This window comes from Ischnura elegans, chromosome 12 (assembly GCF_921293095.1).
Source record: "Ischnura elegans chromosome 12, ioIscEleg1.1, whole genome shotgun sequence".
NCBI classification, from domain to species: domain Eukaryota; kingdom Metazoa; phylum Arthropoda; class Insecta; order Odonata; family Coenagrionidae; genus Ischnura; species Ischnura elegans.
In genome coordinates this window covers 84553865-84576916 of record NC_060257.1, presented here as the reverse complement: position 1 = coordinate 84576916, position 23052 = coordinate 84553865, and positions in this window count along the sequence as shown.

The following is a 23052-nucleotide window of genomic DNA, read 5'->3' as shown; positions in this document are numbered from 1 at the left end:
ATTGTTAATTAAGTTTTCTAAAATAATCCATCCCAGAATTGGTCCTAACTTTCACGCTATAACCTATTCACATCTAGATTAGTACATGATATACAAATTATAGTACAGTAAATACAGATTAAGGGTACATATCGTAGACCTGTAGTATAAGTTTAGGGATACAGCGATATTAAACGAGATGAAGTTACCAGAATACATTCACTTAAAATTCCATCTGTTTCCACCTTATTCAGAACCGATGTAGAATTCTTTCTTTCCTTCATAAGAAGCTTGCCCGAGGGGTATATATCGCTTTCCCGGCGCAACAAACGAACAAGAAAAAAAGTGAACGATTACGTCGACTTTCCGGCAAAAAAATTCATTCAAAGGTTGCCAAAGCAGCGATAATTTACGAACTACTTTCGCCACAGTGAAAATTAGAGACAAGTTTTTTAACATAGAATACCTATAACAGTTGGGAGTATCGTTAACCGAGCTGAGAAAATTCGATGTAGGTACTACAAAGAATAAAATCAACTGATTTGGGCGTTACTTGGTGGAACGATGAAATGTTCATGGTGAAATAAAACCCAGTACTATTCCACAAACTTTTATTTTTAGCTGTTGTTGACTAGCAAATGCTATGTACAGTTGTTCATAGCATTTGTAAGTCATACAGTCAGCACATACACAGTTGTCAGTCTTGATAATGACGGTATAAACGTCGAAACTAGTTGACAGCTAAAATAAAAGTTTGTAGAATAATACTGTTTTTTTTCACCATGAATACTACAAAGAACATGATGACAGAAATGTCGATCGCCCAGCAGAAATCGTCATCATCAAATTGCTAAAACAAAAATAACTCTCGAACTACTTTCACCTCCGTAAAAACGAGACAATTTTTCGCATATTTACACCACAGGCTATATTTGAGCAAATCGTCGCATTCCACGTGCCACACAGTAAAGGCGACAACACAATCGACGGAGAAAGAAAATGTGGACAGGTACTTCGATCACCCGGGGGAAATATTTAATTCAAAGATTGTCCCAAGAAACATAATTACAATATACACTCCCGATAATGGGAAAAGAGAACTTATTTTAAAAATCATTACCATGTGACAGCGAGGTGCTTGTCATTTCGACTGAGCATCATTCAAATAGGCCTGTGCAAGTCTGCACATTCTGCTAGTCTGTACAACATCTTGAAATTTTAAGATAACAATATTGTCACTACTCACTTTGCAGGTGGCCAAAAGCTTCCAGAAGAGGTTCTGAAACACATTCCGAGTGGGGCTAACGGATGATCATCATCATGCATTTCAGGGTCTATATCCCGAATATATTTGCGACATGGCCCACACCATCGCATTTCCGGGTTGGAGCCACCGCATTGATGAATATAAAGGAAGTAGTATCCATCTGGAAGTGAAGAAAAATTGGAGCTTTTTAAATTTCTTCCCTGAGAAACTAACGTCGATAATAATTTCAAAATGAATCATCTATGCATAAATAAGACAGATATTAAAAAATTGCACGAAAATGCGTAACAGTTACTGCATAGGAATAGTCACCCAATCATTCCTACTTGGAGAAGGCTAGATACATTCGACACCGAGGGTCAGCTTAGTACGAGGTGCATTCAACTTCTTAGGCCTCCATTTTTTTCTCCAGAAATATTTAGTGCCTTCCCGGCTAATAGGCTTCGTAAAATGTTCTAGGGATCACCACCGGGTTAGGGTTACTGCATTTTTGCAGAAATTGGAATTTTTAAAAAGAATTAATAATACCTTGTCACCGGACCACCATGTTTCAAAATCTTTTTTTGTAGAATCATGTAATGTAGGAGTTCCATTCCTCAGCATATGAAAGGCATCATGACGGTAGATAATTTTCAAAAAACACTTTTTGTTTCATTAAAATGAAATTTGATGTTTAGGTTAAAATATTGTAAGTTATCGTATTTTCTGTGTATGAAATACTGTATTTTGTTTATGACTATGATGAAATTTGCTCTGATGACTGTATTTTCCTCTATTTCTTACGAAACTTGATGACTATGTCAATATATTGAAAGTGGATCTGTATGGGTGTAATACTTCTCCAGATGTTCACGTTAATATTTTGTATTCAAAAATTAATAATAATGCTCAATGTCCCATTGAAAATCCCACAATATTTTCTGAAAACTTATGCTTGTATGCACTTATGCTCCAAATGACAATCTTAGAGCACATAAAATAACTATCTGTCAATTCTTAATGACTCGGAATCAGGGACCAAACTTCACGGAAACCGGGTTTTCCACAGAATTAACCATAATTAAAATCCCTGATGGACGTTATTACTGGTTAAATAAGAGCGGTGGATTGCAGAAAGGCATGTAATTCATGAATGAAATTGGGTAAAAAGTCATTAATATGAGCATATATATAGTCCATTTTAAGTCCTAGAAAGATCAATTAATCGTGAAACCATAGACAATAAGAGCTTAGAGTATGGAATAATATAGTACCTAAAAATTGGGAATGCAAACAGACCATACCTGGAAATAAACATTTCAAACAACAAGTGCGAGATGGTGGTTTTCTTATAGATATAAAAGCGCGTAGGGCTTAAATAGGGTAGTTTCCTTCATCAAAGAAAACGAAAAGCATTGATTGCGATTCGTTACCCACCATTAGTGTATTCATAGTATACAAATTATTTGGATTTAGAAATCCCAGTTTTGACGAATGGCAATGGTCAATTTTAACCGCATTTGAAAAAGGCCAGATTGGCCCCCATGGGAAGCCACTCCACGTGAAGTCACAGGGTTTTTTTAGTTTCTATACGACTAGGTAGGAGTTCTTCATCGTCTGAGACTACCAATGATGCATGAGACACAGAGCTCAGGGAAACATGTCTTAATAATCACCTATTAAAACTGCCTAAGGCCGGAAAGTTTCCTTCGCTTGAAAGGGTATTTATAATCCTTATTTAGGCGAAGCGCTAACGGCTAGCAGGGTACTCTGCTACCTGCTAGCAGCCAGCATCCCCGCGGCGCACAATATCCTCGCCACAAGGTCACCTCACACGGCGACAGCGGGAAACTGAATGACCTCACACGGGGTTTTCCCAGCATTCATACTTAGCCGTCGCGTTTTCGCGCGCTTGAAAATGTTCACTTTTCATTTAATAGCGAAAAATATATATCTTCTTTAAAAATCTAAAAGCGTGAAATAACCTACTCCAGGAGTAGCTTTTTTCATTGTTTGTAGTTTGATCGGTAATAATATTGGGAGTTTGGTAGCTTATTGGGTAGAGGTCCTGGCCTTGGATCAAGGGATCCTTGGTTCAACTCCCGAGTGAAGCCTTCGGACACTCCAAAACGAGAATTCTCGAAGTGTGAGAATGCCAAGGGAAAGCACTGAATCCCCAACCTTAAATGTGTTAAGTTCACACTTCTGAGGCTTAACTAAGGGTGAGATCTACCCTCACTTAACCAAACCAAGCTTCGGGTCGAATTAGTGGCTGTGTGCACAGTTTTATTGAACCAGACTATGAAGTTTCAAAATAATAACTCAAGTATTCTATTTCATCCTTATCAGGTGGTTATCTGATGTTCTATCAACACCGAAGCAGCAGACGATATCCATCGGATATTTAAATAAGCTTTATATATATTCAAAACATATTGTTATGACAAGATGAATATTTTTACAACGCTACGTAGATATGGTATTTTTAACATCCACTACGACGTGTAAAACAAACGTGACGTAGATATCCAAATTTTAACATCCGTGATATTAAAAATTGATATTCCGAAAAGTATCCATAGGTAGCATGTATTCCGCACAGAATAGGGTTACCTATTATTTTTTAATGCCGAAATCGATAGATTATTACTCCTGGAGTACACTATTTCACGCTTTTAGATTTTTAAATGAAGATATCTATTTTTCGCTATTAAATGAAAGTGAAAATTTTCAAGCGCGCGAAAACGCGACGCGTAAGTATGAATGCTGGGAATAGCCCGTGTTACGTCATTATGGTTCCGGCTTCCGCCGTGTCAAAGATGGGTGTCTTGTCCTACCCAAGCACCCCCATTCCGGCCACACTCCGCACCACGCTCGAAACCAGTGGTGCCCCCTCCAGATATTTACAACCTCCCTGGTTCCATCACGCATGTCATCGCTGAAAAAGGTAACCTAGCCGCTTGATCGCTGGAAAAATGGCGCTCACAATGAAATAAGATTGAATCGCAAATGAAAAAATATGACGTCGGCCGAGGCACGAACAATTCTGCGGTTTGAGTGGAGGGGAGGGGGAAGGGAAGGAGGGGTATGGAGGGGAGGAATGGCTATGTCGATGGACGAGAGGCAAGGCTTGGAATATAATCGCCAGATCCGGGTTCGAACCGAGGCGACGGCTTTTTCTTTTTTTCACACCCGTTTTAGAGAGCAAGCCGAAGTTGAAAAAGATGGCCCGCCATGACGTGCCCGCCACGCGGGAAAAAACTGGAGATTTCACCACAAAATAAATCAATGGATAACAACGTATTTGTGCTTTTATTATATTTTCAATTAATTAATACTAGGGATGATCGGATCGGATCCAAATATCCGCGGATACATTGGATCCAAAGTCGCGGGATACATCGAATCTGGATCCGAAATTTTAAATAATAGCTTCATTGAATGCAACGCCCCATAAGGGTGGAAACAGTTCCGATTCTCTCTTCGAATGCGCCGTCGCATGCGATTCTTGTCCTACTCGTGAACCGTTTTGTTTGAAATCTCTCGCAGAGGTTGCGAAGGAGAATTTCAGCCGTGGAGAATAAAAAAGGCAAAATACGACTGGCACATATGTGACTCTTCCCAAGAGATTGAACAATCATCGGAGAAATCTCAGCATCAGGAATTTGAAAATGCATTTGGATCCGAAAATATCCGATCCGAAAGATCCGGCTCCGAAAATCAAGGATCCGATCCGAATCCGGATCCGAAAAAAATCCTGGATCCGTCCCTCCATAATGAATACTTATTAAATTTAAAATATATTTGCGACCGGTTTCGATACAGCGTATCATCATCTGGCCAGATGATGATACGCTGTATCGAAACCGGTCGCAAATATATTTTATTTTGTGAAACAGCGAAGTCTTTTTCTTAACCTTTGTGCATCATGAAGGAGTTTCACCATGTTACGCCAACCACCATCGCATTTATTAAATTTATATTTTAGCAGTGTACAAATGATATCATACTTTCCACGCGCTTTGGCAAAGAACAGAAACATATGCTATTCAACTATAACTGTGAAATAAAATTGCTCTGTGCATTTTTCCTGCGAAAAGTTATTTTTATCCGGGTTCGAGTTAAGGCGACATCTTTTTCTTTTCTCGCACCCGTTTTAGAGGGCAAGTTGAAAGAGAAGACGGCCACGCGGCAAATGAGAAAAAATTGGAGATATCACCACAAAGTAAAACAATGGATAACAACCTCTTTTTACCAGCTTTATTTATTTTATCATGAATATTTGTAAAATTTATGGTGCACCACTGTACTAATGAGATATTACTTTCCATGCTCTTTTTCTAAGAACAGAAACATGTGGTCTCCAATTGAATATGTGAAATAAAGTTACGGTGTGCACTGTACCTGGCATTTAAGTTACGTTTATCTGGGTTCGAGTCAAGGCAACAACTTTTTCCTTCTCACGCCCCTGTTTCAGAGTGCAAGCCGTAGTTGAAAATGATAGCCACATACCACACGAAAAAAAACTAGAGATTTAACCACAAAATAAATCAAATGATAATAATCATTTTTCTTGAATTAATTGTGCTGCTCAAACTTACGACATTTGACATTAACTAGTGTACCAACGGGGCTTTAGTTTCCACGCTCTTTGGCTAAGGAGGGAAAAGTGTGGTCTTCAGGTAAATATGTGAAATACATTCGCTATATGTACTGCACCTGCATTCAAAGTTATGTCTTCCAGAGCCGTTCATGACGATTCATGTTGGTATTTGACGTCACTTGATACTTTTAGGCTCCCGCTATGTTTAGATTGCTTGAGCAATTGAGAATTGATATCTTTCATAGCAACAAAGAGAACATTATCTTAGAGCCCCACTATATTTCCAGGTATAATAGAAATTATTAATTAAGAGAGATATTTACCGAACTGGAAGATATGGGAATTTAATTTTCCATTGGGCGATAAGAGACTTAAATAAATGTTAGGTGAAACTTCGTTAGAGCATTCTTTCCTTTTCATTTCATGACCGAAGGTTTCTGTGAATGTAAACAATGGCGTAGTTTCCTTCATCAAAGAAAACGAAAGGCATTGATTACGATTCGTTATACCCAATTAGTGTAATCATAATATACAAATTATTAAGTTTTAGAAATCCCAGTTTAGGCGAATTTTAATGGTCAATTTTGAACTCGTTAGAGATAGGCCAGATTGGCGCCCATGCGATGCCACTCCACGTGACGCCACAGGGACCCGGATGCAATACTGTTAGTCGGAAGTTTTAAATCCTCTGAGATTACCAATGCATGCATGAGGCACAGAGCTCAGGGAAACATCTCTTAATAATCACCTATTAAAATTGCCTAAGTTCGGAAAGTTTCCTTCGTTTAATAGGGTATTCATAATCCTTATTTAAGCCAAGCGCTACCTGCTAGCAGGGTACTCTGCAACCTGCTAGCATCCTGCGTCGTATCAGCGCTCATAGCCTCGCACAAAGGTGGCCTCACACGGCGAAATTCCCAGCATTCATACTTAGCCGTCGCGTTTTCGCGCGTTTGAAAATTTTCACTTTTTACATTTAATCGCGGAAAACAGATATCGGAATTTAAAAATCTAAAAGCGGTAAATACGTACTCAATGAGTAATAATCTTTCGATTTTGGCTATTCAAAAAAATAGGAAACTATCTTATTCAATTTTTACCACATCAATGTAAAAGAAGAGACAAGAATTTTGTCATGTCTTATTTGCACATTTTTTTTACTGATTGTAACAAAGCTAGTACAATATCATACTTACCAACAGTAAAAATCACTCAATATCATAATTAATATGTAGATGTAGACGTCCAGTTTGGGATGTAATGTACTAGGGGAACTTAAAGCAGTGGAGTAACTATGGGGGGGGGATGAGGGGGATAGATCCCCCTTCCAAAAGCCCCTCAAAAATGTCAATTTTTTTAAGTTTTCCCGAACCCCCCAAGGAGGGAGGGGGTAGTCGCCACCCCAGACCATCTCATCCCCCCCCCCCCCCCCCAAAGCATATTCCTTGTTACGCCACTGACTTAAAGAATGACAACGTTAATAGCTTTCCAAAAGCTATATCGTTGACGCACCTTCCCTCGTAAAATAAGTGAGGTTGCTCCATATCAGTCCTCTCACACTGATTGTAACAAAGCTAGCACAATATCATAATTACGATCAGCAAAAATCATTCAATATCATAGTTAGTACGTAGATGCAGACGTCGAGTTTGGGATGGAATGTTCTAAAGGGAACTTAAAGAATGACAACGTTAATAGCTTTCCATTTAGGGAGACCGGGGCACGTTGGCCCGATTTTTTTACATTTTTAAATATTTTTTATTTATGCATAGTTAACTTTATGAAATTATTGCTAAAATTATAGAGCAGTCTTTCTAAATCTGGATGGCAATAATTAAACTTGAATATATGAGTTATAAATTTTTTAAATAAATAAATACTGGGCATATGACAGGTGGGCCAATCTGCCCCTACATCGGGGCAAGTTGGCCCAGCGGCTGGGGCACGTTGGCCCATGTATTTTTTTATAAGCTGAACTAGTATGATTTTAGGAAATCAAAATAAAACTAATAGTTATCAAGAAATATATTTCAATACATGTAACCATTTTACTAAAACAACGGGAAAGCTTTAAATTATTAGGATTTCTGGCGTGCTAATACAAACCAGTTGACTTTTGTGACTGTCCAGGTACAAAGGATCAGCAAAATTATTGCTCTTGTGAAATAGTACGCGGATTTCATTGTTCAAACATGTCTAATGAGCTCAACGTTTGCAATTAGTGCACTAAATACATTGTGCTCCAGGCTGACCGTCGAAAAAGGCACACTTTAGGCACAGTGATTCTTCATCTTCCTATATCGAACGCGCGTATTTTATTTTTCATAGCTCCAGTTGACATGTGTTACATCGTGATACTATGTTACGTTCAAGAAGATGTCTGTCTTCACCACTGCACTTATATTTTAGTAGCCTCTGTGAATTTAATTGAGTCTTTGTGTCTAATCAGTTCAGACGCAACCCAAAGCTCCCAAAGACGACTAATCACAGACCCATCGGCACCACTGGAGTTGACTATTGATTCAAGCTTACCCTCAAATGTAACATAAAATACTCCATTTAAGCGGTAAAGGGGTAATCCAGCTTTCGAGAATTATTTAAATCGTAATCCAAGTCCTCCTACTAAAGAGGCAATAAAATGCGTAAGTCCACTCTACATTTTTTTCAATTTTCTCGGATGAACTGCTTAAGCACAGTTGCATAAACAGTGACATACATGCTAACCAGAAAAATTTAAATCTAGCTTTGGAGAAGGAGGAACGTATGAAATGCTAATGTCAGGCAATATGACATGTAATGCTAATTTCATACTACGATAAATACCCTAATAAACGTGTGTTGGTCCAAAAGGGTAGCAAAACTGAAGAAAAGGTACATCCCCACACTCTTGTCGGCAAGCATGCATTGTAACCGATTTGAAACAATATTAAGTCATTTACACCTGAATGACAGCTCATTTGATGATGGCAGAGACCGTCTATTCAAAATTAGGCCATTTTTGACGAAGAAATGCAAAGGACGGGGCATATTGGCCCGGGTGGCCAACGTGCCCCGTCGTCGTGGGGCCAACCTGCCCCATCGCCATGTTTACAATAAATTCTATTCGTTACAAAACTCACTGAAGCAATTTAGATTGTATGCCACACAGAAGTTATCCTTAAACTATGAGCTTTAATTATGGTATTCAACTATTGGGCCCAAATTGATCAAAACTTAAATAACACACATTTAACCTGGGAGTAGAATTTTACTGAAACACGCGCAAATACAATTAATCGCTACAACTTGTCAAAAACTGCTCCGCCAGTCATAATGGTGTTGTGGAGAAAGGGGAATTGTGCTACCAACCTTCCGATAGATTCCTAGCACGATTCAGTGTCTATTGTATGAATTAACTCGACTGGGCCATCCTGCCTCTATGGCCAACGTGCCCCGGTCTCCCCTACGCCAAAACCTATATCGTTTACGCAACCTTCCACGTAAAAGAAGTGAGGTTGATCCAAATTAGTCCTCCCACACTGATTATAACAAAGCTAGCACAATACCATAGTTACAATCAGTAAAAATCATTCAATATCATAGTTAGTATGTAGATGCAGGTGTCCAGTTTGGGATGGAATGTTCTTAAGGGAACTTAAAGAATGACAGCGTTAATAGCTTTCCATTTACGCCAAAAGCTATATCGTTTACGCAACCCCCGTGGTAAAAGAAGTGAGGTTGCTCCAAATTACTCCCCCCACAACGGTGATCTCCGGCGGCATAGAGAGGGGGTTGGAGGATCGGCCGCATTGGCGGTTTTTGCGCCGCTTGGGCGTCCACATATCTGCGCCATTTCAATGGTTTCCCCTCTTTCCACCAAATTACGAGTATTTTGTTGCCAACTCCCCCCCTGCCCCCTCTTCCATCCCTCCCCTCCCCCAGATACCATTTCCCCTCTCTCTCTACCTTGTAAGACTTCCCTCGCCAGAATTCCTCACCCCCTACCAAAGACCAGTTAAGACCGCAAAATGTTCTCCAACCCCCCACGCTCCCCTTCATTTCTCTCGACACCAAAACCAACCTTCGTTCTTTCCACCTCTCCCAATCGAGAGCTAGTTCCATCCCCCATACCCTATGAACTCTCAACAATGTATTAAGGATTTACAGAGGACTAACAGAGGTTTATTTTTATACCTATCGCCTCAGGCTTAACTGTGTGGTAGTTCATTTTTTCGTAAGTGAAATTAAAAACTATTGTATTCCAGCAATTTATTTTTTGGTGCGACTAGTAACATTCCTGAGGATGACGTCGAAACTAGTCTTTCCTTAAAATAAACTGGCAGATAACTAAAAAAAATTCCTATCATTTACTTAAAAAGGCTAATTTTCCAAATCCTATAGAGTGAGTAAAAAAGTAAAAATGTATGACACTCTCTGTAGGCCTAATTACACGCTTCATTACACACGAACTGTTTAATGTCTAAATGTATGAACGCGTAAATGAACACGAAAATGAACCGTATAACCAGTCTACTTATGCGAACGCATGAACTGACAATAAAACCTGTTCTAATTTGGTTCATGCAGTCGTACATGTTCCACCAAAATCGTTAACGAAAATCTACATTGCCTTAATGATAAGATGAGTGATTTCTCTACAGACTCCATGACGAAAGTACCACATTTTTATCGAAGGCTTTCAGGCGATAAAGATGAATCTCGATACATCAACACCTACATATTACGCCGCAAAAGATGTGTAGCAGGGAGTGCTAGGACACCAGCCGTTTACACATAAGATGGAAGTGCTCTAAGGAAATTACGACTGTCATATATTAAAGTCCTTTATGGTTCGGGGGAAAAACGAATTCCCATATCTATCCGTTTGGTAAAATATTTCTCTTAATGCATCGCTTCAGTCGGACCTGGAAATATAGTGCGGCTCTAATATGATGTTCTCCGTGTCGCTCTTAAAGATATCTGATCTCAAATTTTCAAGCAATCTAAGCCTAGTGTTCAGCCTCCGAATCTCAAGCGGCTCCCAACCTAATTCGTTCAACATCTAATTCGAGGTAACGCTGTCTGTAGGCCCGCAGCAGTTTTTGACGGGCCTCGCAGCCTTCCTTTGTATTTTATTCAGTTCGCGGACTAAGTCTTTCTGCACCGGATCCCATACGCTCGCTGCATATTCGAGGTGCGGTCGGACGAGCGCGAAATAACACCTTTCTTTTACTTTCTCATCCGAAAATCTTACCACAATACGCTTGACGACACCTAATTTCTTAAGCCGCAAATATTCCTTACATGTGTTCCCCACGAGAGGTTCGAAGGTATCTTAACTCCCAGATACTTCACTTCGTTTATTGCCTTTATGTTAATACCATCCACTGCATAAACATGGTTACAGTTGAAAGAATTCCGCAAGAAATGTACGGACCACATGATCCGACCACACATTCTGCAGTGATTTGGAGAATAGAGCTATAGGCAATATCCCCACCAATATTTAGTTTCCACGGATGACATTCAGTCCTTTAACTATATCCTATAATAATGGTCATACGTTTTTCAAATTGTGAGATGCTTCACCATTGAATAAGTATGGCCCCTTTTTTCCTCTGCATATTACCTGTAATCATTTCCAAACATCCATAGAAGCCGAAAATCTCTCTCTCTCTCTATTAGAAATCTTTAATCGCACACTCATTATTTTCGCCCGTTCTAAATGATAGTTACAATGGTGAAAGAAAAAAATGACCGTTTCGCGACTTCCGCGATGCCTCCAAGGATGGAATAGGGTAGTTTCCTTCATCAAAGAAAACCAAAGGCATTGATTATGATTAGTTACCCACCATTGGTGCATTCATGATACACAAATTATTTGGTTTTAGAAATCCCAGTTTAGACGAATGCCAATGGTCAATTTTAACCGCATTTGAAAAAGGTCAGTTTGGTGCCCATGCGATGCCACTCCACGTGACGTCACAGGGACTTAGTTTCTTTATGAGTAGATAGGAGTTTTACATCGTCTGAGATTACCAATGCACGCATGAGGCACAGAGCTCAGGGAAACATCTCTTCATATTCACCTATGAAAACTGCCTATGGTCGGAAAGTATCCTCGTTTGATAAGGTATCAATAATCCTTATTTAAGCCAAGCGCTACCTGCTAGCAGGGTACTTTGCTACCTGCTAGCAGCTTGCATCGCAGCGGCACACACATCCTCGCCCCAAGGTCACCTCACTTTGCGACAGCGGGAACCAAAATGACGTCACACGGTATTTTCCCATCATTCATACTTGGCCGTCGCGTTTTCGCGCGCTTGAAAATTTTCACTTTTAATTTTATCGCAAAAAATAGATATCGCCATTTAAAAATCTAAAAGTGTGAAATTCGTACTTCAGCAGTAATAACCTTTCGATTTAGGAAATAAAAAAATTATACTTATTATAAAACCACCCTATTGCCATTCCTTTTTCCATTCACACGTCACGTCCCTTTTTCCGCCGTTGAAATCATCACTGGTACCGTCTTTCAGCCTATGAGATCGCGTAGCCGGCAATGGCGATTGCAAAGTCTTGTTAGCTTTCCCGCATGGGACGGTGGGAATGACCGAGTGATTCAGAAAATGATGGGTCAACCGATCACTCTTTTGGTTCCTTAAAACCTATCGCTGAACCTTTCACTCTCAGGGATACAAATAATTATCGTGTGATTCACGTTTATCCCTAAATTCCAACTACTATATTCCTACTTGAGAACTTTGCTAACTGAAAACTGGAAAAGTATAGGAGAAATAAAAAGAAGTATAGGAATGGCGAAAGAAGTTTTCAAGATGAAGAAAAGAGCCTTGTGTAACAAGGCACTGGAATTAAAATTGAGGCAGAGATTGGTGAAATACTATGTGTGGAGTGTGTTTTTATGTATGGATGTGAGACTTGGACGATGGGGAAGAGAGACAGGGACAGAATTGGGGCGTTTGAGATGTGGGTTTTACGGAAGATGGAGGGAATACGGTGGACGGATCGAGTTAGGAATGAGCGAGTGTTGAATAGGATAGATGAGAAAAGAACGTCGATGGACAAAATAAATCAAAGGAAAGGTAATTGGCTGATGAGAGGGAATGGAATTTTGAAAGTAGCTTTGGAGGGAACGGTGGAAGGGGTCAGCAGAAGGGGAAGGAGAAGGCTGAAGTTCATTGACAACGTAAAAATTGGAAGATATGGAGACTTCAAGGAGATGGCCGGAGACGGGAGAGAATAGAGACAGCATTGGCGCGGGGGACCTGACGACGGGCAGAAAACCACAAGATGATGATATTCCAGGCGCTAACGGAACGGAACATGTACGAATGCATGAACCACATTAGAGCAGGTTCCATTTTCTGTGCATGCATTCGCAAACAAGGGCGTACCCAGGATCAAAACTAGGGGGGGGGGGACAAGCCATGGTTGTTCAAGTTGTAGGTAAGATTTAAGGTGAATGAAATCAACATTTTATGGAAACTTTAACAGTTTTTTTTTCGACAATTTTTAAAATTATTTGCTTTAAAAAATATTATGTTCCTCAAAGACATTTGCGGTTTTTACTTATAGGGGGGGCAGCTGCCCCCTCCTGCCCCTCGCTGGGTACGCCCATGATCGCACATGTTTGGTGGTTACACGGTGCATTTTCGTGTTCAATCACGCGTTGATACATTTAGACATTAACTCCTATGAGTTAATGTACCGTGTAGCCAAGCCTATACGATTGAGAGATTATATATATGTATTAATTGTATGATTGTATGATGATTATGTATTTAAGAGTCTGACGGAGACTACGGAGGACGTATTTATAAGTAAACCGCTCGACATTAACTCGTACGTGTTAATATATCGTGTAACCAAGCCTTTACGATATGTCCAGTCAGAATATTTCCAAAATGCTCCAAAGAAACCTACCTTAATCGGTATTATACAGTGATAAGTCACTGTCCACTGTGAGAGGTTTCACAGTACATGGACGATTTCGATAATGGAAACAACGCCCTCTTAGTGTCAACCCCGCACAAACTGTCTTCCTCTCCACACTCCCTGCCATACTCCCCCGCCCCACCCCACCCCTGAAACCCCATTCTCCCGACACGCCATCGTCGTGGAGGAGTGGGGGGAATTGACCGCAGAGAGAGGCATGCCATAGCAGCCAACTCCCAGCTCGGTTACAGCGCATTTCAGTTGCACACCCCCTGCCATCGGCCACTCCACCCGTTCTGCCCTTGTGGGTTTTCCTGCTACGCGATCAGGGTCTCTCTCTCTCTCCTCTCTATTCACGAGAGTTTCGTCCAGAAAGGAGGGGGGAAAGGGCGGTTTTGGTTTCATTTCGAGACCATTTCTTCCTCCCTCGCCTCCGTATCGGCGGTTGACGCGTTCATCTCTCTTGCCAACAACCTTTCAAGATATCTTTAACTGGTTTCCTCTTCTCTCTCTCTCTCTCTCTATCTTCAAAGCGGGTGTGGAAGGAGGGGGTGTGGAAGGAGTCGCTGACGCCGAGACGCGGCTTTAACTAGCAGCACGTGCAATCCCCCCCAGGTGTGGTGGACACGAGTAAGCTCGCTCCATCCACGATTTTTTCGCCATCTACTTTCGAGGAGGAGAGTTAAGCCCTTTATGACACTTTCCAATTTATTGGCCAATAAATCGACGCGCGATATTGTTTAAAATATTGGGCGTTAAGTGCCGTATGACACGTATCGATATATACACCATTTTGGCCATAATAGTGTTCTAATGTCCCGCTAGAGAACGCCATTGTATTTCGAACTGAAGATCTACACCAGCCCAATATCCGCCTGGCATTGTCTCTTAGATTCCTCTTTTACAGCCTACCTTTTATTTTCAATTCAATCTCCAATACTTCTCCTCTAGTCAACTTTGCCTCCCGCACCAATTTTAACAACCAATTGGAAAGACTATCTTTTTGACACCGACCTTTTGTATGTATTGCATATGTTGAAAATGGTTGTTATTTATGATATTATTTTTAATACATGTTTATTAATTATATTTACATAATTTATTTTGTTTATAAACCCAATGTAAAGGCCTTAGTGCCGTTTTTGGTGTGATATAAATAAATAAAGTACGTTGTATAAGCATTCGTGTGATTGGTACGCTTAAATCAATACTTAAAAAACTTCTTTCGTCCACATTTTAGATGTTTCCAGCGAATTCTCGGAAGAAAACTATGTATTATTTTACGGCCAAACCCAATGTTCTGCAATAATCTTGTTCTTGTTTTGGCCACTAGGAGTCAACATAACTGACTTCTGACGGGATATTGACCGCGAGAAAAAAGAACATGTTCTAAATTCCAAATTGGGCAATAAATTGTGTCCAATAATGTGAAAAGGATATTGGACTAGAGATTGGTGTGTGTCTGCTGAACCACAATCCAGTATCCAATGGATTGGCCAATAAATTGGAAAGTGTCATACGGGATTTAAGCTGACACATTCTATCTGTTCGACAGGCCTACTTAACTACATTGACTAATTCGATTTCTTTTTCAAGGCCTAAATTACATAATAATAATGCCTACATTACAACGTAAAAATATTGTATATCGTTGTCATCTTTGTATTTCATATTGTTCATGCTTTTTTTCATATCCCTGAGGATGATTTTAAGTAAATCGAAAAGTTGGCTATAACTTGTTTTACATTGACCTAAACTCCAAGAAATATTATAAAATGTATTAAACAAGGTCAAGAATAGAAGAGGAGAAAAAAAAATAATAATAATTAATAAAATCTTGGAGTATAGGCCTGGGAATGAAATTCAAAAATGTATGTACCTCTTTCGTTTTCATCACCGATATGAATCATAATGGTTACAATTATTATTATATGAAAGCATGAGCAATTTTTACGATGACTTTTTACCAAGTTAAAATAGATAATATAAAAATAACTCAACTGTACGAAGGAGGTTTTTTTCAAGCTCCGATGGGTGATGAACAGAAAACGAAGTGATTGATTAGAAAGTATTTCATGGTTAAATATTGAGCACACTTGTGCCGTCCTTTCGACGTAATGGACTCGGCATTGAAGAATAGGGTAGTTTCCTTCATCAAAGAAAACGAAAGGCATTGATTGCGATTCGTTACCCACCATTAGTGTAGTCATAATACATATACAAATTATTTGGTTTTAAAAATCCCAGTTCAGACGAATAGCAATGGCCAATTTTTTCCTCATTCGAAAAAGGCCAGATTGGCGCCCATGCGATTCCACTCCACGTGACGTCACAGGGACCTAGTTTCTATATGAGTAGATTGGAGTTTTACATTGTCTGAGATTACCAATGCATGCATGAGGCACAGAGCTCAAGGAAACATGTCTTAATAATCACCTATTAAAACTACCTAAGGTCGGAAAGTTTCATTCGTTTGATAGGGTATTAATAATCCTTATTTAAGCTAAGCGCTACCAGCTAGCAGTGTACTCTGCTACCTGCTACCATCCTGCGTCGTATCAGCGCTCAAAGCCTCGCTCCAAAGTCACCTCACTTGCGGCAGCGGGAACCAGAACGACATCACACGGAGTTTCCCAGCATTCATACTTAGCCGTCGCGTTTTCGCGCGCTTGAAAATTTTACATTTCATTTAATCGCGAAAAATAGATATCGTTATTTAAAAATCTAAAAGCGTGAAATACGTATTATACAGTACAGTACAGTACAGTACGTGCGTACTCCAGGAGTAATAATCTATCGATTTAGGCAATAAAAAAATAATAGGAAACCACCCCATTGGTCGTGCCTGTGGACAAGTTTTACTGTACCTTCGTCATAGGATGTATCCGCCAATGAATTGAAATAAATTTTCTCTTTTTCCTGAAGCTCATCGCCCGTTTGAAAACGCTTCCCTCCTTGCCACATCTTCATTTCTGCATAAAGATGGAAGTCCCTCGGCATTAGGGCGAGATTGCAGGGCGGGTGATGGAAAATATCCCATTGGAATTGCTGAAGGAGCAGTTTGGCTGCATCAGTGCTGAGATGATCATCTCAGCACTGATGCAGCCATAACAGCACCCGTCGACGGGTGCTGTTATGGATCAGAACACTTCCAGAGGTCAGTATGTCTCTTCTTCTGTTTTGAATGGTAATGGGCGTTATGTTTCACATCTTTCGTCATAGTGCATTAAAAAATCTTTTTTATTGACATAAAGGTCAAGACATATTGCCGTGTTTCGACTAGTGAGTACTTTAATCTAGCGATTTGATCGATGGATTTTTCTTCCTCATAAGAAAATCCTCTAAAATCGCTGGTACATAAATGGCTTTGCCGGGTTTCGCTAATAGTAGGGCCCTCTTCGCTTCTATAGCGTTGAGGTGTTTTTCCCCGTCCCGTTCCTTCCCCTCCTATCGTATCCCAGAGGTGTCGACGGGCTCCTATCGCGGCGGCGCCTCTTTCCTTTTTCCTTCCTCTCCGCCCCCTCCCCGGGTGATCGGGTGCATAAGTCTCCGACTTGGTTCCCGGCCCCGGTGTGTTGTATCCCTGAGGGAATCGGGCTGATGAGATTGCTACTGACCTTAAACTAAAAACTTAAGATCAGAAATGGGGGTCTGATTATGGCTGATCAGCTCTCCTACGCCGCGAATCAGATTATAGAGAGCAGATGGAATTTAAAAAAACTTAATATCCAGGGCGTGTTTAATTGGCTATGATGATGAACAAATCACAGGTGTTTGTGGCCTGAATCTAGAAAACCCATGTTTTCGGGTTGTTACATGTAGCGTGTTGTCATGTTTACCATCCGCTTAATTTGTTCTTGCGCTTTATAACAAAACAAAAACTGATGTGTACTATGAGGTACTTGACGCAAGAGAACAAATCCGAATGCGTAGGGTAGACCGGGGCACGTTTACGCAGTGCACTTTTCCGAACCGAGTTACAGCCTAAAAAGTAAGGAGAGGATAAATTTACTAGGGGTTACAACCAGCGCGACACAATAGGATAGTTTCCTTCATCAAAGAAAACGAAATGAAATAATTGCGATTCCTAACACACCATTATTGTATTCATATAATTAAAAATTATTTGGTTTTAGAAATCCCAGTTTAGACGAATGGCAACGGTCAATTTTAACCTCATTTGAAAAAGGCCATATTGGCGCCAATGCGAATCCACCCCACATGACGTCACGGGGACCTAGTTTCTATACGAGTAGATAGGAGTTTAACATTGTCTGAGGGTACTAATGCATGTATGAGGCACAGAGTCGGTGAAACGTCTCTTAATAATCACATATTAAAAATACCGGCTTGGCTTAAATAATATACTTATTTAAGCCAAGCGCTACCTGCTAACTGGGTACTCTGCTACCTGGTAGCAACCTGCATTGCAGCGGCGCACCTCGTCCTCGCCCCAAGGTCACCTCACACGGCGACAGCGGGAACCAGAATGACGTCACGCGGGCTTTACCCACCATTCATTCTTAGCCGTCGCGTTTTCGCGCGCTTGAAAATTTTCAGTTTTTATTTAATCGCGAAAAATAGATATCGTCATTTAAAAATATAAAAGCATGAAATGCGTACTCCAGGAATAATAATCTTTCGATTTAGGCAATTAAAAAATAAAAGGAAACCACCCTATTCATGACATATTAATGCTGCTACCTAGGGGCTATTCTGACGAGATGTTGAGCGCCAGTCAAGCATCGGTATAGATTTGCCCCAAGAAAGGGACAAGTTTACGCAAAGGGACAGGACGCAACAGTCTTGTGCCCAAAAACTTATTTTTAAGGTAAAAATCACAATTAGGCCAACAACGGAGTAAATAAAATTTTGACTTAATGAGATGCTGTATAAGACCACAATGTCTAAAATTTGCTAGGTTAAAGCAAAAAAATTGGAAAATTAATTGAAAAAAAATCCGCCTATACGTGCCCCGGTCTATAATTGCATGATAAAAATGTTAGTAATAACGATGAGAGTCAATAAATTGCATTCATCCATGGATTTTATTACACTAGGGTAGCCAGCGACGTTGCTACACTTTGTCGACTGACTGGCTACCGAGCCCCGACGCCACTCCGGTCGCCACTGGCTACCCATACTGGCAACGCTGCGATGTAGCATACGGGGCTTATTACACTAAGTCTCCAGTCTCACATTGCTACTCGGTCAGTAGACATCACTAAGAAAAAACGGAAAAATTCTGGCTACTAAACTGGCTACATAACTGTCCTCTAGGTTTGATAGCTGGGGCGTCGCCAGTTACTGTCGCTGGCGACGTCGCCTGGCTACCTCGTGTAGTAAGGGCCTAAACAAATCTGAAACCATTCACAAGTAACCATGGGCCCACGGTTACAGTTACGTTGTAGTAACATTGCAGACTCCTGTTGCACGAGACCACGCAGTGTTTTGCCGGTGTTTTGACGGCCATGCAGTGTCAATCTCAATATGAGTGATCAAGACCTCGACATGAAGCTCGTTGGAGCAGTGGAGAAGCATGAATTTCTGTGCAACTACTAACTATACTTCGCCTGCGGTATTGGTAACAGTTTGCTACGTCTTCTTCGTCTGAGTCAGACATAATAAGCGCACAAAGCCATACCTAAGCCTTAAAAACAACACGTACCTCACTAAATAAGCACTCCAATGATTGCATAATAGACGCAACTGATTCACAACCAGCCCTTTGTCAGTGTGTCCGTGTGCTGACAGAAGCTGTTTTTCAGTTGGAAACTGGTTGTAGACGCAACTGATTTCCAACTGAAGTCCCAAAATAGTCCCTCCGTGTGCGCTGGGGTGATACTTCTACATAATACCCCGCAAGCCGCCAAAAAGGCGTACAGCATGGGGTGTTAGGACGCCAGCCATTTGCACCTAAATAGGAAATGCTCCAACGAAATCACGATTGGCATTGATTTAAGTCCTTAATGTATTCGCATAAGGAATTCGCATATATAGTCTTTCGGAAAAATATTTCTCTTAATTTATCGCTTCTGTCGGACCTGGAAATATAGTGGGGCTCTAATATTATATTCTCCGTAGCAGTTTTTGACGAACCGCGCAGCCTTCCTTTGCATTTTATTCAGTTCGCGGAGAAGTATTACTGCACCGGATCACACACGCTCGGTGCATATTCAAGGTGCGGTCTGACGAGAGGGAAATAGCACCTTTCTTTTACTTTCTCATCCGTTAATCTTCCCACAATACGCTTGACGAATCCTAATTTCTTCAGGGCTATGTCGCAAATATTCCTTATATGTGTTCCCCACGAGAGATTCGAGGTTATCGTAACTCCCAGATCCTTTTTATAGTCTTTTTCCTTTATTTTAATGCCATCCACCGCATAAACGACGAACCGTGCAGCCTACCTTTGTATTTTATTCAGTTCGCGGATTAAGTCTTACTGCACCGGATCACATACGCTCGATGCATAGAGCGATAAAAGCGGTCCAGCCTGATGGTAATCCTAACACTTTCGGTCACCCAGGGCGCGGCGTCGGCCGTCACCCGGCGCGGCAGCCACGGCAGCCGGAAGGCGCTACGGTCATCGCGGGGGGCCTTGGGAGCGGAGGAAGAGCGTGGGGTCCTAATTGCAGCGAACGGCCGCAAGGGGGCTCTGCCGCCGGCGCCGTCGCCCCATCACATGTTGAGGGAGGGGAAAGCACTTTTCAAAGGGGCCGCCAGGGGCACTCTCACGGCGAGAGGCCCCGAGTGATTGATGGAACCAGTAAACAAGTGCCCAACACCACGATCCGTCATCCGCAACCTCTTATTCCCATCACCCCCCACCCCTCATCAGTATCCCCCCCTCTCCATCCCCACCCCATCTCCCTCCGGCCCGCGCTGACATTAAAGCTTTAGACTATTGCTCCTGTTCCTCTCCAACGCTTTGCGCACAGCGCCGACGCCAACACCTTTCCATTGTTCCTCGCAAGCGGCGGCTGTCCCTACCATCAACATACAGCCTCCTCTTGAGAGCCGACCCCCAGCCCGCAGTACCAGTTGGTAAGGTAAAAAAAAACGATTGATCGAGCGTTCATTCCACAATCTACGACGATACTGTATCCACTAATACAATCGGAGGCTTTGGAGTGGTGGACAACAAGACCAATTACTGAACCAATGATAAAAAGTTAGATTCCTATTCAGTCTACAGGTATCCTGTATTATTAAAGCTCCGTCTAATCCTGAAAGTTAGAAAGTGTCCTTCGTTTGATAAGGTATTAATAATCCTTATTAAAGCCAAGCGCTATCTGCTAGCAGGGTACTCTGCTATCTGCTATCATCCTGCATCGCAGTGATGCACATACTCTCGCCCCAAGGTCACCTCACACGGCGACATCGGGAACCGGAATGACGTCACGCGGGGTTTTCCCGTCATTCATACTTAGCCGTCGCGTTTTCGCGTGCTTGAAAATTTTCACTTTTCATTTAATCGCGAAAAATAGATATCGTCATTTAAAAATCTAAGAGCGTGAAATGCTTACTCCAGGAGTAAAAATCTTTCGATTCAGGCAATTAAAAAAAAATAGGAAACCACCCTATTACTGAACCAATGATAAAAAGTTAGATTCCTATTAAGTCTACGGGTATCCTGTATTATTATGGCTCTGTCTAATCCTGTATTTTTAAGGCTTAGTGGCGGCGTAGCTCTCGTCTGCCAAACAAGAGGTCGCGGGTTCGAGTCACAGCTGTGTATCTGACCCTTGGCCCGGGCATGGTTGATCGGGCATGTGTAATTCTTATCAAGTTGAAAACCCCCGAAGTAAGGCCAATGTGTACCGTTTTTAGTGGGAATAAATAAAATAAAAATAAAATAATCAATTCATCATGTCTTAGTGATATCAATGCCATGTATTTTTTTCAGCCGTAGTTCAGTTTTGGGCAGGAGAGTAGGAATTTTATATTAGATCTTATCGTCGAAATATTTTAGATTCGGCAGGTCTTCGTATATCGCGGTCACGGTTCGTAAAGTTAAGTAAAGTAAATAAATAAAGCAAAGAAAATCTTATATCATTTGCATTCAATATTACTGAAAATTGCTATTTTTATATAAAATAATGTGTAATAGTGGCTTATATAGAATTTAATTATTTTTTTCATTTTTATTCATTTTATTTCTTCCGACAAGAATAAATTATACTTATTTCTCAGTATTGGTCCCTAGACATTGTCCCTGTCCCTTCCATCAACAAATAGCCTCATCTTGTGAGTCAACCGCCCGCCCGCTGTACCAGTGGGTTAGGTAAAAAAAATCGATTTCATTCTTTGGTTTTGCTCATCCACTTACTGTATTCACTAGTACAATCAATTCAGCACCATCTGATAGTAATTACGTAATTTGGTGAAATGTTCTCGGGTTTTCCACCAGGAGGACAATGGCAGTCTGCCACCGAGACGACGCGACACCGGCCTACCAGCAACTCAACCCGGTGGATATCCTGAGAAGATTTCAGCAGTGTCTTACCCCGGGAAAGAACAAAATCGTATAAAGTACTTTGTAATATAACAACTTAAACGCGAGAAGCCAAGAATTGTACCGGAACCAATTACCAGTGAAAAATCACGGTAATACCAGCAGTCATTTTCAAAAGTTTGACGCAGGGATGACAATCAAAACTTTGTCGTAAAACCAGGAATGGCAATTGAAACGAAACTAAAATGTTTCGATTCGACCCGGAGCGAAACGAAAATACGAGGCCTTTGTTTAGTTTCGTTCCCGCACGAAATTAAAATCACCAAGGAGTTTAGTTTCGACCCGGGACGAAACTTTACTCCCGAACTAGGGCGTGCCCAGGATAATAACTGGGGGGGGCAAGCCATAATGTAGGGGGAGGGGGCAAACCAAGTTGTGACATTAGTTTATGAGATTATTTCCTTGAAAATAATAGTTTTATTTTAGTTAAATATCTTATAATAATACGTATAATTTTTCGTGGGATTAAAGAAAATTTGTTGAATGCTTTCGCCTCAATTCAGTACTGATTTTACTTAGGGACTTTTGCGATTTTTGTTTCTAGGGTGGAGGGGGTATCTGCCCTCCCCCTGCCCCTCGCTGGGTACGCCCATGGACCCGAAGTAGTTTTGACTCCGATTTCGTTTCGACCCTGAGTTTAGCTCCCCGGGTTTAAATCCATTTCGCTTCGTTTCTGCGTTTCACTCCCGGTAACGGAACTATTGAAATTTTGCTGATTTTGACTTTCGTTTAGTTTCGATTACCATTCCTGGTGCTGAGAGGCGAAAGTCA